Source organism: Festucalex cinctus, chromosome 19, assembly GCF_051991245.1.
Source record: "Festucalex cinctus isolate MCC-2025b chromosome 19, RoL_Fcin_1.0, whole genome shotgun sequence".
NCBI classification, from domain to species: Eukaryota; Metazoa; Chordata; class Actinopteri; order Syngnathiformes; family Syngnathidae; genus Festucalex; species Festucalex cinctus.
In genome coordinates, this window is record NC_135429.1 from 17,643,688 (window position 1) to 17,663,329 (window position 19,642).

The 19,642-nt window shown below is 47.6% G+C and overlaps 30 non-coding genes across 30 annotated transcripts; 9 read left to right on the top strand and 21 right to left on the bottom strand.

Moving 5' to 3' along the window:
• Positions 1 to 290: 290 nt before the first annotated feature.
• trnad-guc (transfer RNA aspartic acid (anticodon GUC)) lies at positions 291 to 362 on the bottom strand. The gene has a single exon. It is a non-coding gene; the product is annotated as a tRNA-Asp (tRNA).
• A 255-nt stretch (positions 363 to 617) lies between these two features.
• trnad-guc (transfer RNA aspartic acid (anticodon GUC)) lies at positions 618 to 689 on the bottom strand. The gene has a single exon. It is a non-coding gene; the product is annotated as a tRNA-Asp (tRNA).
• Positions 690 to 1,270: 581 nt separating this feature from the next.
• trnad-guc (transfer RNA aspartic acid (anticodon GUC)) lies at positions 1,271 to 1,342 on the bottom strand. The gene has a single exon. It is a non-coding gene; the product is annotated as a tRNA-Asp (tRNA).
• Positions 1,343 to 1,921: 579 nt separating this feature from the next.
• Positions 1,922 to 1,993, bottom strand: trnad-guc (transfer RNA aspartic acid (anticodon GUC)). Its single transcript has one exon. It is a non-coding gene; the product is annotated as a tRNA-Asp (tRNA).
• A 909-nt stretch (positions 1,994 to 2,902) lies between these two features.
• trnad-guc (transfer RNA aspartic acid (anticodon GUC)) lies at positions 2,903 to 2,974 on the bottom strand. Its single transcript has one exon. It is a non-coding gene; the product is annotated as a tRNA-Asp (tRNA).
• A 255-nt stretch (positions 2,975 to 3,229) lies between these two features.
• Positions 3,230 to 3,301, bottom strand: trnad-guc (transfer RNA aspartic acid (anticodon GUC)). Its single transcript has one exon. It is a non-coding gene; the product is annotated as a tRNA-Asp (tRNA).
• Positions 3,302 to 4,207: 906 nt separating this feature from the next.
• Positions 4,208 to 4,279, bottom strand: trnad-guc (transfer RNA aspartic acid (anticodon GUC)). Its single transcript has one exon. It is a non-coding gene; the product is annotated as a tRNA-Asp (tRNA).
• Positions 4,280 to 5,703: 1,424 nt separating this feature from the next.
• trnav-cac (transfer RNA valine (anticodon CAC)) lies at positions 5,704 to 5,776 on the top strand. Its single transcript has one exon. It is a non-coding gene; the product is annotated as a tRNA-Val (tRNA).
• A 716-nt stretch (positions 5,777 to 6,492) lies between these two features.
• Positions 6,493 to 6,564, bottom strand: trnad-guc (transfer RNA aspartic acid (anticodon GUC)). Its single transcript has one exon. It is a non-coding gene; the product is annotated as a tRNA-Asp (tRNA).
• A 906-nt stretch (positions 6,565 to 7,470) lies between these two features.
• Positions 7,471 to 7,542, bottom strand: trnad-guc (transfer RNA aspartic acid (anticodon GUC)). The gene has a single exon. It is a non-coding gene; the product is annotated as a tRNA-Asp (tRNA).
• Positions 7,543 to 8,966: 1,424 nt separating this feature from the next.
• Positions 8,967 to 9,039, top strand: trnav-cac (transfer RNA valine (anticodon CAC)). The gene has a single exon. It is a non-coding gene; the product is annotated as a tRNA-Val (tRNA).
• A 716-nt stretch (positions 9,040 to 9,755) lies between these two features.
• Positions 9,756 to 9,827, bottom strand: trnad-guc (transfer RNA aspartic acid (anticodon GUC)). Its single transcript has one exon. It is a non-coding gene; the product is annotated as a tRNA-Asp (tRNA).
• A 583-nt stretch (positions 9,828 to 10,410) lies between these two features.
• Positions 10,411 to 10,482, bottom strand: trnad-guc (transfer RNA aspartic acid (anticodon GUC)). Its single transcript has one exon. It is a non-coding gene; the product is annotated as a tRNA-Asp (tRNA).
• A 770-nt stretch (positions 10,483 to 11,252) lies between these two features.
• trnav-cac (transfer RNA valine (anticodon CAC)) lies at positions 11,253 to 11,325 on the top strand. Its single transcript has one exon. It is a non-coding gene; the product is annotated as a tRNA-Val (tRNA).
• A 716-nt stretch (positions 11,326 to 12,041) lies between these two features.
• trnad-guc (transfer RNA aspartic acid (anticodon GUC)) lies at positions 12,042 to 12,113 on the bottom strand. Its single transcript has one exon. It is a non-coding gene; the product is annotated as a tRNA-Asp (tRNA).
• A 583-nt stretch (positions 12,114 to 12,696) lies between these two features.
• trnad-guc (transfer RNA aspartic acid (anticodon GUC)) lies at positions 12,697 to 12,768 on the bottom strand. Its single transcript has one exon. It is a non-coding gene; the product is annotated as a tRNA-Asp (tRNA).
• Positions 12,769 to 13,023: 255 nt separating this feature from the next.
• trnad-guc (transfer RNA aspartic acid (anticodon GUC)) lies at positions 13,024 to 13,095 on the bottom strand. The gene has a single exon. It is a non-coding gene; the product is annotated as a tRNA-Asp (tRNA).
• Positions 13,096 to 14,844: 1,749 nt separating this feature from the next.
• Positions 14,845 to 14,917, top strand: trnav-aac (transfer RNA valine (anticodon AAC)). The gene has a single exon. It is a non-coding gene; the product is annotated as a tRNA-Val (tRNA).
• A 65-nt stretch (positions 14,918 to 14,982) lies between these two features.
• trnad-guc (transfer RNA aspartic acid (anticodon GUC)) lies at positions 14,983 to 15,054 on the bottom strand. Its single transcript has one exon. It is a non-coding gene; the product is annotated as a tRNA-Asp (tRNA).
• Positions 15,055 to 15,170: 116 nt separating this feature from the next.
• trnav-cac (transfer RNA valine (anticodon CAC)) lies at positions 15,171 to 15,243 on the top strand. Its single transcript has one exon. It is a non-coding gene; the product is annotated as a tRNA-Val (tRNA).
• A 253-nt stretch (positions 15,244 to 15,496) lies between these two features.
• Positions 15,497 to 15,569, top strand: trnav-aac (transfer RNA valine (anticodon AAC)). Its single transcript has one exon. It is a non-coding gene; the product is annotated as a tRNA-Val (tRNA).
• Positions 15,570 to 16,285: 716 nt separating this feature from the next.
• Positions 16,286 to 16,357, bottom strand: trnad-guc (transfer RNA aspartic acid (anticodon GUC)). Its single transcript has one exon. It is a non-coding gene; the product is annotated as a tRNA-Asp (tRNA).
• Positions 16,358 to 16,473: 116 nt separating this feature from the next.
• trnav-cac (transfer RNA valine (anticodon CAC)) lies at positions 16,474 to 16,546 on the top strand. The gene has a single exon. It is a non-coding gene; the product is annotated as a tRNA-Val (tRNA).
• Positions 16,547 to 17,265: 719 nt separating this feature from the next.
• trnad-guc (transfer RNA aspartic acid (anticodon GUC)) lies at positions 17,266 to 17,337 on the bottom strand. The gene has a single exon. It is a non-coding gene; the product is annotated as a tRNA-Asp (tRNA).
• A 113-nt stretch (positions 17,338 to 17,450) lies between these two features.
• On the top strand, positions 17,451 to 17,523 carry trnav-aac (transfer RNA valine (anticodon AAC)). The gene has a single exon. It is a non-coding gene; the product is annotated as a tRNA-Val (tRNA).
• Positions 17,524 to 18,239: 716 nt separating this feature from the next.
• On the bottom strand, positions 18,240 to 18,311 carry trnad-guc (transfer RNA aspartic acid (anticodon GUC)). Its single transcript has one exon. It is a non-coding gene; the product is annotated as a tRNA-Asp (tRNA).
• A 116-nt stretch (positions 18,312 to 18,427) lies between these two features.
• Positions 18,428 to 18,500, top strand: trnav-cac (transfer RNA valine (anticodon CAC)). The gene has a single exon. It is a non-coding gene; the product is annotated as a tRNA-Val (tRNA).
• A 65-nt stretch (positions 18,501 to 18,565) lies between these two features.
• Positions 18,566 to 18,637, bottom strand: trnad-guc (transfer RNA aspartic acid (anticodon GUC)). Its single transcript has one exon. It is a non-coding gene; the product is annotated as a tRNA-Asp (tRNA).
• Positions 18,638 to 19,216: 579 nt separating this feature from the next.
• Positions 19,217 to 19,288, bottom strand: trnad-guc (transfer RNA aspartic acid (anticodon GUC)). The gene has a single exon. It is a non-coding gene; the product is annotated as a tRNA-Asp (tRNA).
• A 255-nt stretch (positions 19,289 to 19,543) lies between these two features.
• Positions 19,544 to 19,615, bottom strand: trnad-guc (transfer RNA aspartic acid (anticodon GUC)). Its single transcript has one exon. It is a non-coding gene; the product is annotated as a tRNA-Asp (tRNA).
• Positions 19,616 to 19,642: the final 27 nt, after the last annotated feature.

The following is a 19,642-nucleotide window of genomic DNA, read 5'->3' on the forward strand; positions in this document are numbered from 1 at the left end:
ACAGGCGGAGATACTATCCACTATACTAACGAGGAAAGGACTCTGTGCTTGCTACCTGGACAGGCGTAGAGGGAAAACTGTCACTAAAATCGGGAATGCCAGACAGCTATGCTGTTTTCCAATCCTGCCAACAGGATAAACGCCAGCGTCTGTTTCCATGGTGTAGTGGTTATCACATTCGGCTCACACGCGGAAGGTTCCCAACTCGAAACAGGGTGGGAAACAGGGTAATTTTCTATGTATTTGCAATGAAAACTGAGTATCCAAAAAGCAAAACACACAGGCACCACCTCCCCGTTGGGGAATCGAACCCCAGTCTTCCGCGTGACAGGCGGAGATAATATCCACTATACTAACGAGGAAAGGACTCTGTGCTTGCTATCTGGACAGGCGTAGAGGGAAAACTGTCACTAAAATCGGGAATGCAAGACAGCTATGCTGTTTGCCAATCCTGCCAACAGGATAAACGACAGTGTCTGTTTCCATGGTGTAGTGGTTATCACATTCGGCTCACACGCGAAAGGTTCCCAACTCGAAACAGGGTGGGAAACAGGGTAATTTTCTTTGTATTTGCAATGAAAACTGAGTATCCAAAAAGCAAAACACACAGGCACCACCTCCCCGTTGGGGAATCGAACCCCAGTCTTCCGCGTGACAGGCGGAGATACTATCCACTATACTAACGAGGAAAGGACTCTGTGCTTGCTACCTGGACAGGTGTAGAGGGAAAACTGTCACTAAAATCGGGAATGCCAGACAGCTATGCTGTTTGCCAATCCGGCCAACAGAGTAAACTCCAGTGTCTGTTTCCATGGTGTAGTGGTTATCACATTCGCCTAACACGTGAAAGGTCCCCAGCTCGAAACCGGGTGGAAACTTGGCAATTTTCTTTGAATTTGCAATGAAAACTGAGTATCCAAAAAGCAAAACACACAGGCACCACCTCCCCGTTGGGGAATCGAACCCCAGTCTTCCGCATGACAGGCGGAGATACTATCCACTATACTAACGAGGAAAGGACTCTGTGCTTGCTACCTGGACAGGCGTAGAGGGAAAACTGTCACTAAAATCGGGAATGCCAGACAGCTATGCTGTTTTCCAATCCTGCCAACAGGATAAACGCCAGCGTCTGTTTCCATGGTGTAGTGGTTATCACATTCGGCTCACACGCGGAAGGTTCCCAACTCGAAACAGGGTGGGAAACAGGGTAATTTTCTATGTATTTGCAATGAAAACTGAGTATCCAAAAAGCAAAACACACAGGCACCACCTCCCCGTTGGGGAATCGAACCCCAGTCTTCCGCGTGACAGGCGGAGATAATATCCACTATACTAACGAGGAAAGGACTCTGTGCTTGCTATCTGGACAGGCGTAGAGGGAAAACTGTCACTAAAATCGGGAATGCAAGACAGCTATGCTGTTTGCCAATCCTGCCAACAGGATAAACGACAGTGTCTGTTTCCATGGTGTAGTGGTTATCACATTCGGCTCACACGCGAAAGGTTCCCAACTCGAAACAGGGTGGGAAACAGGGTAATTTTCTTTGTATTTGCAATGAAAACTGAGTATCCAAAAAGCAAAACACACAGGCACCACCTCCCCGTTGGGGAATCGAACCCCAGTCTTCCGCGTGACAGGAGGAGATACTATCCACTATACTAACGAGGAAAGGATTCTGTGCTTGCGACCTGGACAGGCGTAGAGGTAAAACTGTCACTAAATTTAATGCCAGACAGCTATGCTGTTTGCCAATCCTGCCAACAGGATAAACGCCAGCGTCTGTTTCCATGGTGTAGTGGTTATCACATTCGGCTCACACGCGGAAGGTTCCCAACTCGAAACAGGGTGGGAAACAGGGTAATTTTCTTTGTATTTGCAATGAAAACTGAGTATCCAAAAAGCAAAACACACAGGCACCACCTCCCCGTTGGGGAATCGAACCCCAGTCTTCCGCGTGACAGGCGGAGATACTATCCACTATACTAACGAGGAAAGGACTCTGTGCTTGCTACCTGGACAGGCATAGAAGGAAAACTGTCACTAAAATCGGGAATGCCAGACAGCTATGCTGTTTGCCAATCCTGCCAACAGGATAAACGCCAGTGTCTGTTTCCATGGTGTAGTGGTTATCACATTCTCCTCACAAGCGAAAGGTTCCCAACTCGAAACCGGGTGGGAAACAGGGTAATTTTCTTTGTATTTGCAATGAAAACTGAGTATCCAAAAATTTAATTGCACCTGCACTCACCTCCCCTTCAGGGAATCTAACCACAGTCTTGCGCGTGACAGGCAGAGATACTATCCACTATACTAACGAGGAAAGGACTCTGTGCTTGCTACCTGGACAGGCGTAGAGGGAAAACTGTCACTAAAATCGGGAATGCCAGACAGCTATGCTGTTTGCCAATCCGGCCAACAGAGTAAACTCCAGTGTCTGTTTCCATGGTGTAGTGGTTATCACATTCGCCTAACACGTGAAAGGTCCCCAGCTCGAAACCGGGTGGAAACTTGGCAATTTTCTTTGAATTTGCAATGAAAACTGAGTATCCAAAAAGCAAAACACACAGGCACCACCTCCCCGTTGGGGAATCGAACCCCAGTCTTCCGCATGACAGGCGGAGATACTATCCACTATACTAACGAGGAAAGGACTCTGTGCTTGCTACCTGGACAGGCGTAGAGGGAAAACTGTCACTAAAATCGGGAATGCCAGACAGCTATGCTGTTTTCCAATCCTGCCAACAGGATAAACGCCAGCGTCTGTTTCCATGGTGTAGTGGTTATCACATTCGGCTCACACGCGGAAGGTTCCCAACTCGAAACAGGGTGGGAAACAGGGTAATTTTCTATGTATTTGCAATGAAAACTGAGTATCCAAAAAGCAAAACACACAGGCACCACCTCCCCGTTGGGGAATCGAACCCCAGTCTTCCGCGTGACAGGCGGAGATAATATCCACTATACTAACGAGGAAAGGACTCTGTGCTTGCTATCTGGACAGGCGTAGAGGGAAAACTGTCACTAAAATCGGGAATGCAAGACAGCTATGCTGTTTGCCAATCCTGCCAACAGGATAAACGACAGTGTCTGTTTCCATGGTGTAGTGGTTATCACATTCGGCTCACACGCGAAAGGTTCCCAACTCGAAACAGGGTGGGAAACAGGGTAATTTTCTTTGTATTTGCAATGAAAACTGAGTATCCAAAAAGCAAAACACACAGGCACCACCTCCCCGTTGGGGAATCGAACCCCAGTCTTCCGCGTGACAGGCGGAGATACTATCCACTATACTAACGAGGAAAGGACTCTGTGCTTGCTACCTGGACAGGTGTAGAGGGAAAACTGTCACTAAACTTAATGCCAGACAGCTATGCTGTTTGCCAATCCTGCCAACAGGATAAACGCCAGTGTCTGTTTCCATGGTGTAGTGGTTATCACATTCTCCTCACAAGCGAAAGGTTCCCAACTCGAAACCGCGTGGGAAACAGGGTAATTTTCTTTGTATTTGCAATGAAAACTGAGTATCCAAAAATTGAATTGCACCTGCACTCACCTCCCCTTCAGGGAATCTAACCACAGTCTTGCGCGTGACAGGCAGAGATACTATCCACTATACTAACGAGGAAAGGACTCTGTGCTTGCTACCTGGACAGGCGTAGATGGAAAACTGTCACTAAAATCGGGAATGCCAGACAGCTATGCTGTTTGCCAATCCGGCCAACAGAGTAAACTCCAGTGTCTGTTTCCATGGTGTAGTGGTTATCACATTCGCCTAACACGTGAAAGGTCCCCAGCTCGAAACCGGGTGGAAACTTGGCAATTTTCTTTGAATTTGCAATGAAAACTGAGTATCCAAAAAGCAAAACACACAGGCACCACCTCCCCGTTGGGGAATCGAACCCCAGTCTTCCGCATGACAGGCGGAGATACTATCCACTATACTAACGAGGAAAGGACTCTGTGCTTGCTACCTGGACAGGCGTAGAGGGAAAACTGTCACTAAAATCGGGAATGCCAGACAGCTATGCTGTTTTCCAATCCTGCCAACAGGATAAACGACAGCGTCTGTTTCCATGGTGTAGTGGTTATCACATTCGGCTCACACGCGGAAGGTTCCCAACTCGAAACAGGGTGGGAAACAGGGTAATTTTCTATGTATTTGCAATGAAAACTCAGTATCCAAAAAGCAAAACACACAGGCACCACCTCCCCGTTGGGGAATCGAACCCCAGTCTTCCGCGTGACAGGCGGAGATACTATCCACTATACTAACGAGGAAAGGACTCTGTGCTTGCTACCTGGACAGGCGTAGAGGGAAAACTGTCACTAAAATCGGGAATGCAAGACAGCTATGCTGTTTGCCAATCCTGCCAACAGGATAAACGACAGTGTCTGTTTCCATGGTGTAGTGGTTATCACATTCGGCTCACACGCGAAAGGTTCCCAACTCGAAACAGGGTGGGAAACAGGGTAATTTTCTTTGTATTTGCAATGAAAACTGAGTATCCAAAAAGCAAAACACACAGGCACCACCTCCCCGTTGGGGAATCGAACCCCAGTCTTCCGCGTGACAGGAGGAGATACAATCCACTATACTAACGAGGAAAGGATTCTGTGCTTGCGACCTGGACAGGCGTAGAGGTAAAACTGTCACTAAACTTGTGAATGCCAGACAGCTATGCTGTTTGCCAATCCTGCCAACAGGATAAACGCCAGCGTCTGTTTCCATGGTGTAGTGGTTATCACATTCGGCTCACACGCGGAAGGTTCCCAACTCGAAACAGGGTGGGAAACAGGGTAATTTTCTTTGTATTTGCAATGAAAACTGAGTATCCAAAAAGCAAAACACACAGGCACCACCTCCCCGTTGGGGAATCGAACCCCAGTCTTCCGCGTGACAGGAGGAGATACTATCCACTATACTAACGAGGAAAGGATTCTGTGCTTGCGACCTGGACAGGCGTAGAGGTAAAACTGTCACTAAACTTGTGAATGCCAGACAGCTATGCTGTTTGCCAATCCTGCCAACAGGATAAACGCCAGTGTCTGTTTCCATGGTGTAGTGGTTATCACATTCGGCTCACACGCGAAAGGTTCCCAACTCGAAACAGGGTGGGAAACAGGGTAATTTTCTTTGTATTTGCAATGAAAACTGAGTATCCAAAAATTGAATTGCACCTGCACTCACCTCCCCTTCAGGGAATCTAACCACAGTCTTGCGCGTGACAGGCAGAGATACTATCCACTATACTAACGAGGAAAGGACTCTGTGTTTGCTGCCTGGACAGGCGTAGAGGGAAAACTGTCACTAAAATCGGGAATGCCAGACAGCTATGCTGTTTGCCAATCCGGCCAACAGAGTAAACGCCAGTGTCTGTTTCCAAGGTGTAGTGGTTATCACATTCGCCTAACACGCGAAAGGTCCCCAGCTCGAAACCGGGTGGAAACTTGGCAATTTTCTTTGAATTTGCAATGAAAACTGAGTATCCAAAAAGCAAAACACACAGGCACCACCTCCCCGTTGGGGAATCGAACCCCAGTCTTCCGTGTGACAGGCTGAGATACTATCCACTATACTAACGAGGAAAGGACTCTGTGCTTGCTACCTGGACAGGCGTAGAGGGAAAACTGTCACTAAAATCGGGAATGCAAGACAGCTATGCTGTTTGCCAATCCTGCCAACAGGATAAACGCCAGTGTCTGTTTCCATGGTGTAGTGGTTATCACATTCGCCTCACACGCGAAAGGTCCCCAGCTCGAAACCGGGTGGAAACTTGGCAATTTTCTTTGAATTTGCAATGAAAACTGAGTATCCAAAAATACAATAGCACAGGTACCAAGTGCCCGTTGGGGCATCTCACCCCAGTCTTCCGCGTGACAGGAGAAGATACTATCCACAATACTAACGAGGAAAGGACTCTGTGTTTGCTACCTGGACAGGCATAGAAGGAAAACTGTCACTAAAATAGGGAATGCCAGACAGCTATGCTGTTTTCCAATCCTGCCAACAGGATAAACACCAGCGTCTGTTTCCATGGTGTAGTGGTTATCACATTCGGCTCACACGCGGAAGGTTCCCAACTCGAAAAAGGGTGGGAAACAGGGTAATTTTCTTTGTATTTGCAATGAAAACTGAGTATCCAAAAAGCAAAACACACAGGCACCACCTCCCCGTTGGGGAATCGAACCCCAGTCTTCCGCGTGACAGGAGGAGATACTATCCACTATACTAACGACGAAAGGATTCTGTGCTTGCGACCTGGACAGGCGTAGAGGTAAAATTGTCACTAAAATTAATGCCAGACAGCTATGCGGTTTGCCAATCCTGCCAACAGGATAAACGCCAGTGTCTGTTTCCATGGTGTAGTGGTTATCACATTCGGCTCACACGCGAAAGGTTCCCAACTCGAAACAGGGTGGGAAACAGGGTAATTTTCTTTGTATTTGCAATGAAAACTGAGTGTCCAAAAAGCAAAACACACAGGCACCACCTCCCCGTTGGGGAATCGAACCCCAGTCTTCCGCGTGACAGGCGGAGATACTATCCACTATACTAACGAGGAAAGGACTCTGTGCTTGCTACCTGGACAGGTGTAGAGGGAAAACTGTCACTAAACTTAATGCCAGACAGCTATGCTGTTTGCCAATCCTGCCAACAGGATAAACGCCAGTGTCTGTTTCCATGGTGTAGTGGTTATCACATTCTCCTCACAAGCGAAAGGTTCCCAACTCGAAACCGCGTGGGAAACAGGGTAATTTTCTTTGTATTTGCAATGAAAACTGAGTATCCAAAAATTGAATTGCACCTGCACTCACCTCCCCTTCAGGGAATCTAACCACAGTCTTGCGCGTGACAGGCAGAGATACTATCCACTATACTAACGAGGAAAGGACTCTGTGCTTGCTACCTGGACAGGCGTAGATGGAAAACTGTCACTAAAATCGGGAATGCCAGACAGCTATGCTGTTTGCCAATCCGGCCAACAGAGTAAACTCCAGTGTCTGTTTCCATGGTGTAGTGGTTATCACATTCGCCTAACACGTGAAAGGTCCCCAGCTCGAAACCGGGTGGAAACTTGGCAATTTTCTTTGAATTTGCAATGAAAACTGAGTATCCAAAAAGCAAAACACACAGGCACCACCTCCCCGTTGGGGAATCGAACCCCAGTCTTCCGCATGACAGGCGGAGATACTATCCACTATACTAACGAGGAAAGGACTCTGTGCTTGCTACCTGGACAGGCGTAGAGGGAAAACTGTCACTAAAATCGGGAATGCCAGACAGCTATGCTGTTTTCCAATCCTGCCAACAGGATAAACGCCAGCGTCTGTTTCCATGGTGTAGTGGTTATCACATTCGGCTCACACGCGGAAGGTTCCCAACTCGAAACAGGGTGGGAAACAGGGTAATTTTCTATGTATTTGCAATGAAAACTCAGTATCCAAAAAGCAAAACACACAGGCACCACCTCCCCGTTGGGGAATCGAACCCCAGTCTTCCGCGTGACAGGCGGAGATACTATCCACTATACTAACGAGGAAAGGACTCTGTGCTTGCTACCTGGACAGGCGTAGAGGGAAAACTGTCACTAAAATCGGGAATGCAAGACAGCTATGCTGTTTGCCAATCCTGCCAACAGGATAAACGACAGTGTCTGTTTCCATGGTGTAGTGGTTATCACATTCGGCTCACACGCGAAAGGTTCCCAACTCGAAACAGGGTGGGAAACAGGGTAATTTTCTTTGTATTTGCAATGAAAACTGAGTATCCAAAAAGCAAAACACACAGGCACCACCTCCCCGTTGGGGAATCGAACCCCAGTCTTCCGCGTGACAGGAGGAGATACAATCCACTATACTAACGAGGAAAGGATTCTGTGCTTGCGACCTGGACAGGCGTAGAGGTAAAACTGTCACTAAACTTGTGAATGCCAGACAGCTATGCTGTTTGCCAATCCTGCCAACAGGATAAACGCCAGCGTCTGTTTCCATGGTGTAGTGGTTATCACATTCGGCTCACACGCGGAAGGTTCCCAACTCGAAACAGGGTGGGAAACAGGGTAATTTTCTTTGTATTTGCAATGAAAACTGAGTATCCAAAAAGCAAAACACACAGGCACCACCTCCCCGTTGGGGAATCGAACCCCAGTCTTCCGCGTGACAGGAGGAGATACTATCCACTATACTAACGAGGAAAGGATTCTGTGCTTGCGACCTGGACAGGCGTAGAGGTAAAACTGTCACTAAACTTGTGAATGCCAGACAGCTATGCTGTTTGCCAATCCTGCCAACAGGATAAACGCCAGTGTCTGTTTCCATGGTGTAGTGGTTATCACATTCGGCTCACACGCGAAAGGTTCCCAACTCGAAACAGGGTGGGAAACAGGGTAATTTTCTTTGTATTTGCAATGAAAACTGAGTATCCAAAAATTGAATTGCACCTGCACTCACCTCCCCTTCAGGGAATCTAACCACAGTCTTGCGCGTGACAGGCAGAGATACTATCCACTATACTAACGAGGAAAGGACTCTGTGTTTGCTGCCTGGACAGGCGTAGAGGGAAAACTGTCACTAAAATCGGGAATGCCAGACAGCTATGCTGTTTGCCAATCCGGCCAACAGAGTAAACGCCAGTGTCTGTTTCCAAGGTGTAGTGGTTATCACATTCGCCTAACACGCGAAAGGTCCCCAGCTCGAAACCGGGTGGAAACTTGGCAATTTTCTTTGAATTTGCAATGAAAACTGAGTATCCAAAAAGCAAAACACACAGGCACCACCTCCCCGTTGGGGAATCGAACCCCAGTCTTCCGTGTGACAGGCTGAGATACTATCCACTATACTAACGAGGAAAGGACTCTGTGCTTGCTACCTGGACAGGCGTAGAGGGAAAACTGTCACTAAAATCGGGAATGCAAGACAGCTATGCTGTTTGCCAATCCTGCCAACAGGATAAACGCCAGTGTCTGTTTCCATGGTGTAGTGGTTATCACATTCGCCTCACACGCGAAAGGTCCCCAGCTCGAAACCGGGTGGAAACTTGGCAATTTTCTTTGAATTTGCAATGAAAACTGAGTATCCAAAAATACAATAGCACAGGTACCAAGTGCCCGTTGGGGCATCTCACCCCAGTCTTCCGCGTGACAGGAGAAGATACTATCCACAATACTAACGAGGAAAGGACTCTGTGTTTGCTACCTGGACAGGCATAGAAGGAAAACTGTCACTAAAATAGGGAATGCCAGACAGCTATGCTGTTTTCCAATCCTGCCAACAGGATAAACACCAGCGTCTGTTTCCATGGTGTAGTGGTTATCACATTCGGCTCACACGCGGAAGGTTCCCAACTCGAAAAAGGGTGGGAAACAGGGTAATTTTCTTTGTATTTGCAATGAAAACTGAGTATCCAAAAAGCAAAACACACAGGCACCACCTCCCCGTTGGGGAATCGAACCCCAGTCTTCCGCGTGACAGGAGGAGATACTATCCACTATACTAACGACGAAAGGATTCTGTGCTTGCGACCTGGACAGGCGTAGAGGTAAAATTGTCACTAAAATTAATGCCAGACAGCTATGCGGTTTGCCAATCCTGCCAACAGGATAAACGCCAGTGTCTGTTTCCATGGTGTAGTGGTTATCACATTCGGCTCACACGCGAAAGGTTCCCAACTCGAAACAGGGTGGGAAACAGGGTAATTTTCTTTGTATTTGCAATGAAAACTGAGTGTCCAAAAAGCAAAACACACAGGCACCACCTCCCCGTTGGGGAATCGAACCCCAGTCTTCCGCGTGACAGGCGGAGATACTATCCACTATACTAACGAGGAAAGGACTCTGTGCTTGATACCTGGACAGGCGTAGAGGGAAAACTGTCACTAAAATCGGGAATGCAAGACAGCTATGCTGTTTGCCAAACCTGCCAACAGGATAAACGCCAGTGTCTGTTTCCATGGTGTAGTGGTTATCACATTCTCCTCACAAGCGAAAGGTTCCCAACTCGAAACCGGGTGGGAAACAGGGTAATTTTCTTTGTATTTGCAATGAAAACTGAGTATCCAAAAACTGAATTGCACCTGCACTCACCTCCCCTTCAGGGAATCTAACCACAGTCTTGCGCGTGACAGGCAGAGATACTATCCACTATACAAACGAGGAAAGGATTCTGTGCTTGCGACCTGGACAGGCGTAGAGGTAAAACTGTCACTAAACTTGTGAATGCCAGACAGCTATGCTGTTTGCCAATCCTGCCAACAGGATAAACGCCAGCGTCTGTTTCCATGGTGTAGTGGTTATCACATTCGGCTCACACGCGGAAGGTTCCCAACTCGAAACAGGGTGGGAAACAGGGTAATTTTCTTTGTATTTGCAATGAAAACTGAGTATCCAAAAAGCAAAACACACAGGTACCACCTCCCCGTTGGGGAATCGAACCCCAGTCTTCCGCGTGACAGGCGGAGATACTATCCACTATACTAACGAGGAAAGGATTCTGTGCTTGCGACCTGGACAGGCGTAGAGGTAAAACTGTCACTAAACTTGTGAATGCCAGACAGCTATGCTGTTTGCCAATCCTGCCAACAGGATAAACGCCAGCGTCTGTTTCCATGGTGTAGTGGTTATCACATTCGGCTCACACGCGGAAGGTTCCCAACTCGAAACAGGGTGGGAAACAGGGTAATTTTCTTTGTATTTGCAATGAAAACTGAGTATCCAAAAATTGAATTGCACCTGCACTCACCTCCCCTTCAGGGAATCTAACCACAGTCTTGCGCGTGACAGGCAGAGATACTATCCACTATACTAACGAGGAAAGGACTCTGTGTTTGCTGCCTGGACAGGCGTAGAGGGAAAACTGTCACTAAAATCGGGAATGCCAGACAGCTATGCTGTTTGCCAATCCGGCCAACAGAGTAAACGCCAGTGTCTGTTTCCAAGGTGTAGTGGTTATCACATTCGCCTAACACGCGAAAGGTCCCCAGCTCGAAACCGGGTGGAAACTTGGCAATTTTCTTTGAATTTGCAATGAAAACTGAGTATCCAAAAAGCAAAACACACAGGCACCACCTCCCCGTTGGGGAATCGAACCCCAGTCTTCCGTGTGACAGGCTGAGATACTATCCACTATACTAACGAGGAAAGGACTCTGTGCTTGCTACCTGGACAGGCGTAGAGGGAAAACTGTCACTAAAATCGGGAATGCAAGACAGCTATGCTGTTTGCCAATCCTGCCAACAGGATAAACGCCAGTGTCTGTTTCCATGGTGTAGTGGTTATCACATTCGCCTCACACGCGAAAGGTCCCCAGCTCGAAACCGGGTGGAAACTTGGCAATTTTCTTTGAATTTGCAATGAAAACTGAGTATCCAAAAATACAATAGCACAGGTACCAAGTGCCCGTTGGGGCATCTCACCCCAGTCTTCCGCGTGACAGGAGAAGATACTATCCACAATACTAACGAGGAAAGGACTCTGTGTTTGCTACCTGGACAGGCATAGAAGGAAAACTGTCACTAAAATAGGGAATGCCAGACAGCTATGCTGTTTTCCAATCCTGCCAACAGGATAAACACCAGCGTCTGTTTCCATGGTGTAGTGGTTATCACATTCGGCTCACACGCGGAAGGTTCCCAACTCGAAAAAGGGTGGGAAACAGGGTAATTTTCTTTGTATTTGCAATGAAAACTGAGTATCCAAAAAGCAAAACACACAGGCACCACCTCCCCGTTGGGGAATCGAACCCCAGTCTTCCGCGTGACAGGAGGAGATACTATCCACTATACTAACGACGAAAGGATTCTGTGCTTGCGACCTGGACAGGCGTAGAGGTAAAATTGTCACTAAACTTAATGCCAGACAGCTATGCGGTTTGCCAATCCTGCCAACAGGATAAACAACAGTGTCTGTTTCCATGGTGTAGTGGTTATCACATTCGGCTCACACGCGAAAGGTTCCCAACTCGAAACAGGGTGGGAAACAGGGTAATTTTCTTTGTATTTGCAATGAAAACTGAGTGTCCAAAAAGCAAAACACACAGGCACCACCTCCCCGTTGGGGAATCGAACCCCAGTCTTCCGCGTGACAGGCGGAGATACTATCCACTATACTAACGAGGAAAGGACTCTGTGCTTGATACCTGGACAGGCGTAGAGGGAAAACTGTCACTAAAATCGGGAATGCAAGACAGCTATGCTGTTTGCCAAACCTGCCAACAGGATAAACGCCAGTGTCTGTTTCCATGGTGTAGTGGTTATCACATTCTCCTCACAAGCGAAAGGTTCCCAACTCGAAACCGGGTGGGAAACAGGGTAATTTTCTTTGTATTTGCAATGAAAACTGAGTATCCAAAAACTGAATTGCACCTGCACTCACCTCCCCTTCAGGGAATCTAACCACAGTCTTGCGCGTGACAGGCAGAGATACTATCCACTATACAAACGAGGAAAGGATTCTGTGCTTGCGACCTGGACAGGCGTAGAGGTAAAACTGTCACTAAACTTGTGAATGCCAGACAGCTATGCTGTTTGCCAATCCTGCCAACAGGATAAACGCCAGCGTCTGTTTCCATGGTGTAGTGGTTATCACATTCGGCTCACACGCGGAAGGTTCCCAACTCGAAACAGGGTGGGAAACAGGGTAATTTTCTTTGTATTTGCAATGAAAACTGAGTATCCAAAAAGCAAAACACACAGGTACCACCTCCCCGTTGGGGAATCGAACCCCAGTCTTCCGCGTGACAGGCGGAGATACTATCCACTATACTAACGAGGAAAGGATTCTGTGCTTGCGACCTGGACAGGCGTAGAGGTAAAACTGTCACTAAACTTGTGAATGCCAGACAGCTATGCTGTTTGCCAATCCTGCCAACAGGATAAACGCCAGCGTCTGTTTCCATGGTGTAGTGGTTATCACATTTGGCTCACACGCGGAAGGTTCCCAACTCGAAACAGGGTGGGAAACAGGGTAATTTTCTTTGTATTTGCAATGAAAACTGAGTATCCAAAAAGCAAAACACACAGGTACCACCTCCCCGTTGGGGAATCGAACCCCAGTCTTCCGCGTGACAGGCGGAGATACTATCCACTATACTAACGAGGAAAGGACTCTGTGCTTGCTACCTGGACAGGCGTAGAGGTAAAACTGTCACTAAACTTGTGAATGCCAGACAGCTATGCTGTTTGCCAATCCTGCCAACAGGATAAACGCCAGTGTCTGTTTCCATGGTGTAGTGGTTATCACATTCGCCTCACACGCGAAAGGTCGCCAGCTCGAAACCGGGTGGAAACTTGGCAATTTTCTTTGAATTTGCAATGAAAACTGAGTATCCAAAATTGGATTGCAGCTGCATTCACTTCCCCATCAGGGAATCGAACCCCAGTCTTGCACGTGGCAGGCGGAGACACTACCCACTATACTAACGAGGAAAGGACTCTGTGTTTGCTAGCTGGACAGGCATATCGGGAAAACTGTCACTAAAATCGGGAATGCCAGACAGCTATGCTGTTTGCCAATCCGGCCAACAGAGTAAACGCCATTGTCTGTTTCCATGGTGTAGTGGTTGTCACATTCGCCTAACACACGAAAGGTCCCCAGCTCGAAACTGGGTGGAAACTTGGCAATTTTCTTTGAATTTGCAATGAAAACTGAGAATCCAAAAATACAATAGCACAGGTACCAAGTGCCCGTTGGGGAATCTCACCCCAGTCTTCCGCGTGACAGGAGAAGATACTATCCACTATACGAACGAGGAAATGACTCTGTGTATGCTACATGGACAGGCATAGAGGGAAAACTGTCACTAAAATAGGGAATGCCAGACAGCTATGCTGTTTGCCAATCCTGCCAATAGTATAAACGCCTACGTCTGTTTCCATGGTGTAGTGGTTATCACATTCCCCTAACACGCGAAAGGTCCCCAGCTCGAAACCGGGTGGAAACTTGGCCATTTTCTTTGAATTTGCAATGAAAACTGAGTATCCAAAAATACAATAGCACAGGTACCAAGTGCCCGTTGGGGAATCTAACCCCAGTCTTCCGCGTGACAGGAGAAGACACTATCCACTATACGAACGAGGAAAGGACTCTGTGTATGCTACCTGGACAGGCATAGAAGGAAAACTGTCACTAAAATAGGGAATGCCAGACAGCTATGCTGTTTTCCAATCCTGCCAACAGGATAAACGCCAGCGTCTGTTTCCATGGTGTAGTGGTTATCACATTCGGCTCACACGCGGAAGGTTCCCAACTCGAAACAGGGTGGGAAACAGGGTAATTTTCTTTGTATTTGCAATGAAAACTGAGTATCCAAAAAGCAAAACACACAGGCACCACCTCCCCGTTGGGGAATCGAACCCCAGTCTTCAGCGTGACAGGAGGAGATACTATCCACTATACTAACGAGGAAAGGATTCTGTGCTTGCGACCTGGACAGGCGTAGAGGTAAAACTGTCACTAAACTTGTGAATGCCAGACAGCTATGCTGTTTGCCAAACCTGCCAACAGGATAAACGCCAGCGTCTGTTTCCATGGTGTAGTGGTTATCACATTCAGCTCACACGCGGAAGGTTACCAACTCGAAACAGGGTGGGAAACAGGGTAATTTTCTTTGTATTTGCAATGAAAACTGAGTATCCAAAAATTGAATTGCACCTTCACTCACCTCCCCTTCAGGGAATCTAACCACAGTCTTGCACGTGACAGGCAGAGATACTATCCACTATACTAACGAGGAAAGGACTCTGTGCTTGCTACCTGGACAGGCGTAGAGGGAAAACTGTCACTAAAATCGGGAATGCCAGACAGCTATGCTGTTTGCCAATCCGGCCAACAGGATAAACTCCAGTGTCTGTTTCCATGGTGTAGTGGTTATCACATTCGCCTAACACGCGAAAGGTCCCCAGCTCGAAACCGGGTGGAAACTTGGCAATTTTCTTTGAATTTGCAATGAAAACTGAGTATCCAAAAAGCAAAACACACAGGCACCACCTCCCCGTTGGGGAATCGAACCCCAGTCTTCCGCGTGACAGGCGGAGATACTATCCACTATACTAACGAGGAAAGGACTCTGTGCTTGCTACCTGGACAGGCGTAGAGGGAAAACTGTCACTAAAATCGGGAATGCAAGACAGCTATGCTGTTTGCCAATCCTGCCAACAGGATAAACGCCAGTGTCTGTTTCCATGGTGTAGTGGTTATCACATTCGCCTCACACGCGAAAGGTCCCCAGCTCGAAACCGGGTGGAAACTTGGCAATTTTCTTTGAATTTGCAATGAAAACTGAGTATCCAAAAATACAATAGCACAGGTACCAAGTGCCCGTTGGGGAATCTCACCCCAGTCTTCCGCGTGACAGGAGAAGATACTATCCACTATACGAACGAGGAAATGACTCTGTGTATGCTACATGGACAGGCATAGAGGGAAAACTGTCACTAAAATAGGGAATGCCAGACAGCTCTGCTGTTTGCCAATCCTGCCAACAGTATAAACGCCTACGTCTGTTTCCATGGTGTAGTGGTTATCACATTCGCCTAACACGCGAAAGGTCCCCAGCTCGAAACCGGGTGGAAACTTGGCAATTTTCTTTGAATTTGCAATGAAAACTGAGTATCCAAAAATACAATAACACAGGTACCAAGTGCCCGTTGGGGAATCTAACCCCAGTCTTCCGCGTGACAGGAGAAGATACTATCCACAATACTAACGAGGAAAGGACTCTGTGTTTGCTACCTGGACAGGCATAGAAGGAAAACTGTCACTAAAATAGGGAATGCCAGACAGCTATGCTGTTTTCCAATCCTGCCAACAGGATAAACACCAGCGTCTGTTTCCATGGTGTAGTGGTTATCACATTCGGCTCACACGCGGAAGGTTCCCAACTCGAAAAAGGGTGGGAAACAGGGTAATTTTCTTTGTATTTGCAATGAAAACTGAGTATCCAAAAAGCAAATCACACAGGCACCACCTCCCCGTTGGGGAATCGAACCCCAGTCTTCCGCGTGACAGGAGGAGATACTATCCACTATACTAACGACGAAAGGATTCTGTGCTTACGACCTGGACAGGCGTAGAGGTAAAATTGTCACTAAACTTAATGCCAGACAGCTATGCGGTTTGCCAATCCTGCCAACAGGATAAACGCCAGTGTCTGTTTCCATGGTGTAGTGGTTATCACATTCGGCTCACACGCGAAAGGTTCCCAACTCGAAACAGGCTGGGAAACAGGGTAATTTTCTTTGTATTTGCAATGAAAACTGAGTGTCCAAAAAGCAAAACACACAGGCACCACCTCCCCGTTGGGGAATCGAACCCCAGTCTTCCGCGTGACAGGCGGAGATACTATCCACTATACTAACGAGGAAAGGACTCTGTGCTTGCTACCTGGACAGGCGTAGAGGGAAAACTGTCACTAAAATCGGGAATGCAAGACAGCTATGCTGTTTGCCAATCCTGCCAACAGGATAAACGCCAGTGTCTGTTTCCATGGTGTAGTGGTTATCACATTCGCCTCACACGCGAAAGGTCCCCAGCTCGAAACCGGGTGGAAACTTGGTAAATTTCTTTGAATTTTCAATGAAAACTGAGTATCCAAAAACACAATAGCACAGGTACCAAGTGCCCGTTGGGGAATCTAACCCCAGTCTTCCGCGTGACAGGAGAAGATACTATCCACTATACGAACGAGGACAGGACTCTGTGTATGCTTCATGGACAGGCATAGAGGGAAAACTGTCACTAAAATAGGGAATGCCAGACAGCAATGCTGTTTGCCAATCCTGCCAACAGTATAAACGCCAGTGTCTGTTTCCATGGTGTAGTGGTTATCACATTCGCCTCACACGCGAAAGGTCCCCAACTCGAAACCAGGTGGGAAACAGGGCAATTTTCTTTGTATTTGCAATGAAAACTGAGTATCCAAAATTGGATTGCAGCTGCACTCACTTCCCCATCAGGGAATCGAACCCCAGTCTTGCACGTGACAGGCGCAGACATTATCCACTATACTAACGAGGAAAGGACTCTGTGTTTGCTAGCTGGACAGGCATATCGGGAAAACTGTCACTAAAATCGGGAATGCCAGACAGCTATGCTGTTTGCCAATCCTGCCAACAGGATAAACGACAGTGTCTGTTTCCATGGTGTAGTGGTTATCACATTCGGCTCACACGCGGAAGGTTCCCAACTCGAAACAGGGTGGGAAACAGGGTAATTTTCTTTGTATTTGCAATGAAAACTGAGTATCCAAAAAGCAAAACACACAGGTACCACCTCCCCGTTGGGGAATCGAACCCCAGTCTTCCGCGTGACAGGCGGAGATACTATCCACTATACTAACGAGGAAAGGACTCTGTGCTTGCTACCTGGACAGGCGTAGAGGTAAAACTGTCACTAAACTTAATGCCAGACAGCTATGCGGTTTGCCAATCCTGCCAACAGGATAAACGCCAGTGTCTGTTTCCATGGTGTAGTGGTTATCACATTCGCCTAACACGCGAAAGGTCCCCAGCTCGAAACCGGGTGGAAACTTGGCAATTTTCTTTGAATTTGCAATGAAAACTGAGTATCCAAAAATACAATAACACAGGTACCAAGTGCCCGTTGGGGAATCTAACCCCAGTCTTCCGCGTGACAGGAGAAGATACTATCCACAATACTAACGAGGAAAGGACTCTGTGTTTGCTACCTGGACAGGCATAGAAGGAAAACTGTCACTAAAATAGGGAATGCCAGACAGCTATGCTGTTTTCCAATCCTGCCAACAGGATAAACACCAGCGTCTGTTTCCATGGTGTAGTGGTTATCACATTCGGCTCACACGCGGAAGGTTCCCAACTCGAAAAAGGGTGGGAAACAGGGTAATTTTCTTTGTATTTGCAATGAAAACTGAGTATCCAAAAAGCAAATCACACAGGCACCACCTCCCCGTTGGGGAATCGAACCCCAGTCTTCCGCGTGACAGGAGGAGATACTATCCACTATACTAACGACGAAAGGATTCTGTGCTTACGACCTGGACAGGCGTAGAGGTAAAATTGTCACTAAACTTAATGCCAGACCGCTATGCGGTTTGCCAATCCTGCCAACAGGATAAACGCCAGTGTCTGTTTCCATGGTGTAGTGGTTATCACATTCGGCTCACACGCGAAAGGTTCCCAACTCGAAACAGGCTGGGAAACAGGGTAATTTTCTTTGTATTTGCAATGAAAACTGAGTGTCCAAAAAGCAAAACACACAGGCACCACCTCCCCGTTGGGGAATCGAACCCCAGTCTTCCGCGTGACAGGCGGAGATACTATCCACTATACTAACGAGGAAAGGACTCTGTGCTTGCTACCTGGACAGGCGTAGAGGGAAAACTGTCACTAAAATCGGGAATGCAAGACAGCTATGCTGTTTGCCAATCCTGCCAACAGGATAAACGCCAGTGTCTGTTTCCATGGTGTAGTGGTTATCACATTCGCCTCACACGCGAAAGGTCCCCAGCTCGAAACCGGGTGGAAACTTGGCAATTTTCTTTGAATTTGCAATGAAAACTGAGTATCCAAAAAGCAAAACACACAGGCACCACCTCCCCGTTGGGGAATCGAACCCCAGTCTTCCGCGTGACAGGCGGAGATACTATCCACTATACTAACGAGGAAAGGACTCTGTGCTTGCTAACTGGACAGGCGTAGAGGGAAAACTGTCACTAAAATCGGGAATGCCAGACAGCTATGCTGTTTTCCAATCCTGCCAACAGGATAAACGCCAGCGTCTGTTTCCATGGTGTAGTGGTTATCACATTCGGCTCACACGCGGAAGGTTCCCAACTCGAAACAGGGTGGGAAACAGGGTAATTTTCTTTGTATTTGCAATGAAAACTGAGTATCCAAAAAGCAAAACACACAGGCACCACCTCCCCGTTGGGGAATCGAACCCCAGTCTTCCGCGTGACAGGAGGAGATACCATCCACTATACTAACGAGGAAAGGATTCTGTGCTTGCGACCTGGACAGGCGTAGAGGTAAAACTGTCACTAAACTTAATGCCAGACAGCTATGCTGTTTGCCAATCCTGCCAACAGGATAAACGCCAGCGTCTGTTTCCATGGTGTAGTGGTTATCACATTCGGCTCACACGCGGAAGGTTCCCAACTCGAAACAGGGTGGGAAACAGGGTAATTTTCTTTGTATTTGCAATGAAAACTGAGTATCCAAAAAGCAAAACACACAGGCACCACCTCCCCGTTGGGGAATCGAACCCCAGTCTTCCGCGTGACAGGCGGAGATACTATCCACTATACTAACGAGGAAAGCACTCTGTGCTTGCTACCTGGACAGGCGTAGAGGGAAAACTGTCACTAAAATCGGGAATGCAAGACAGCTATGCTGTTTGCCAATCCTGCCAACAGGATAAACGACAGTGTCTGTTTCCATGGTGTAGTGGTTATCACATTCGGCTCACACGCGAAAGGTTCACAACTCGAAACAGGGTGGGAAACAGGGTAATTTTCTTTGTATTTGCAATGAAAACTGAGTATCCAAAAAGCAAAATACACAGGCACCACCTCCCCGTTGGGGAATCGAACCCCAGTCTTCCGCGTGACAGGCGGAGATACTATCCACTATACTAACGAGGAAAGGACTCTGTGCTTGCTACCTGGACA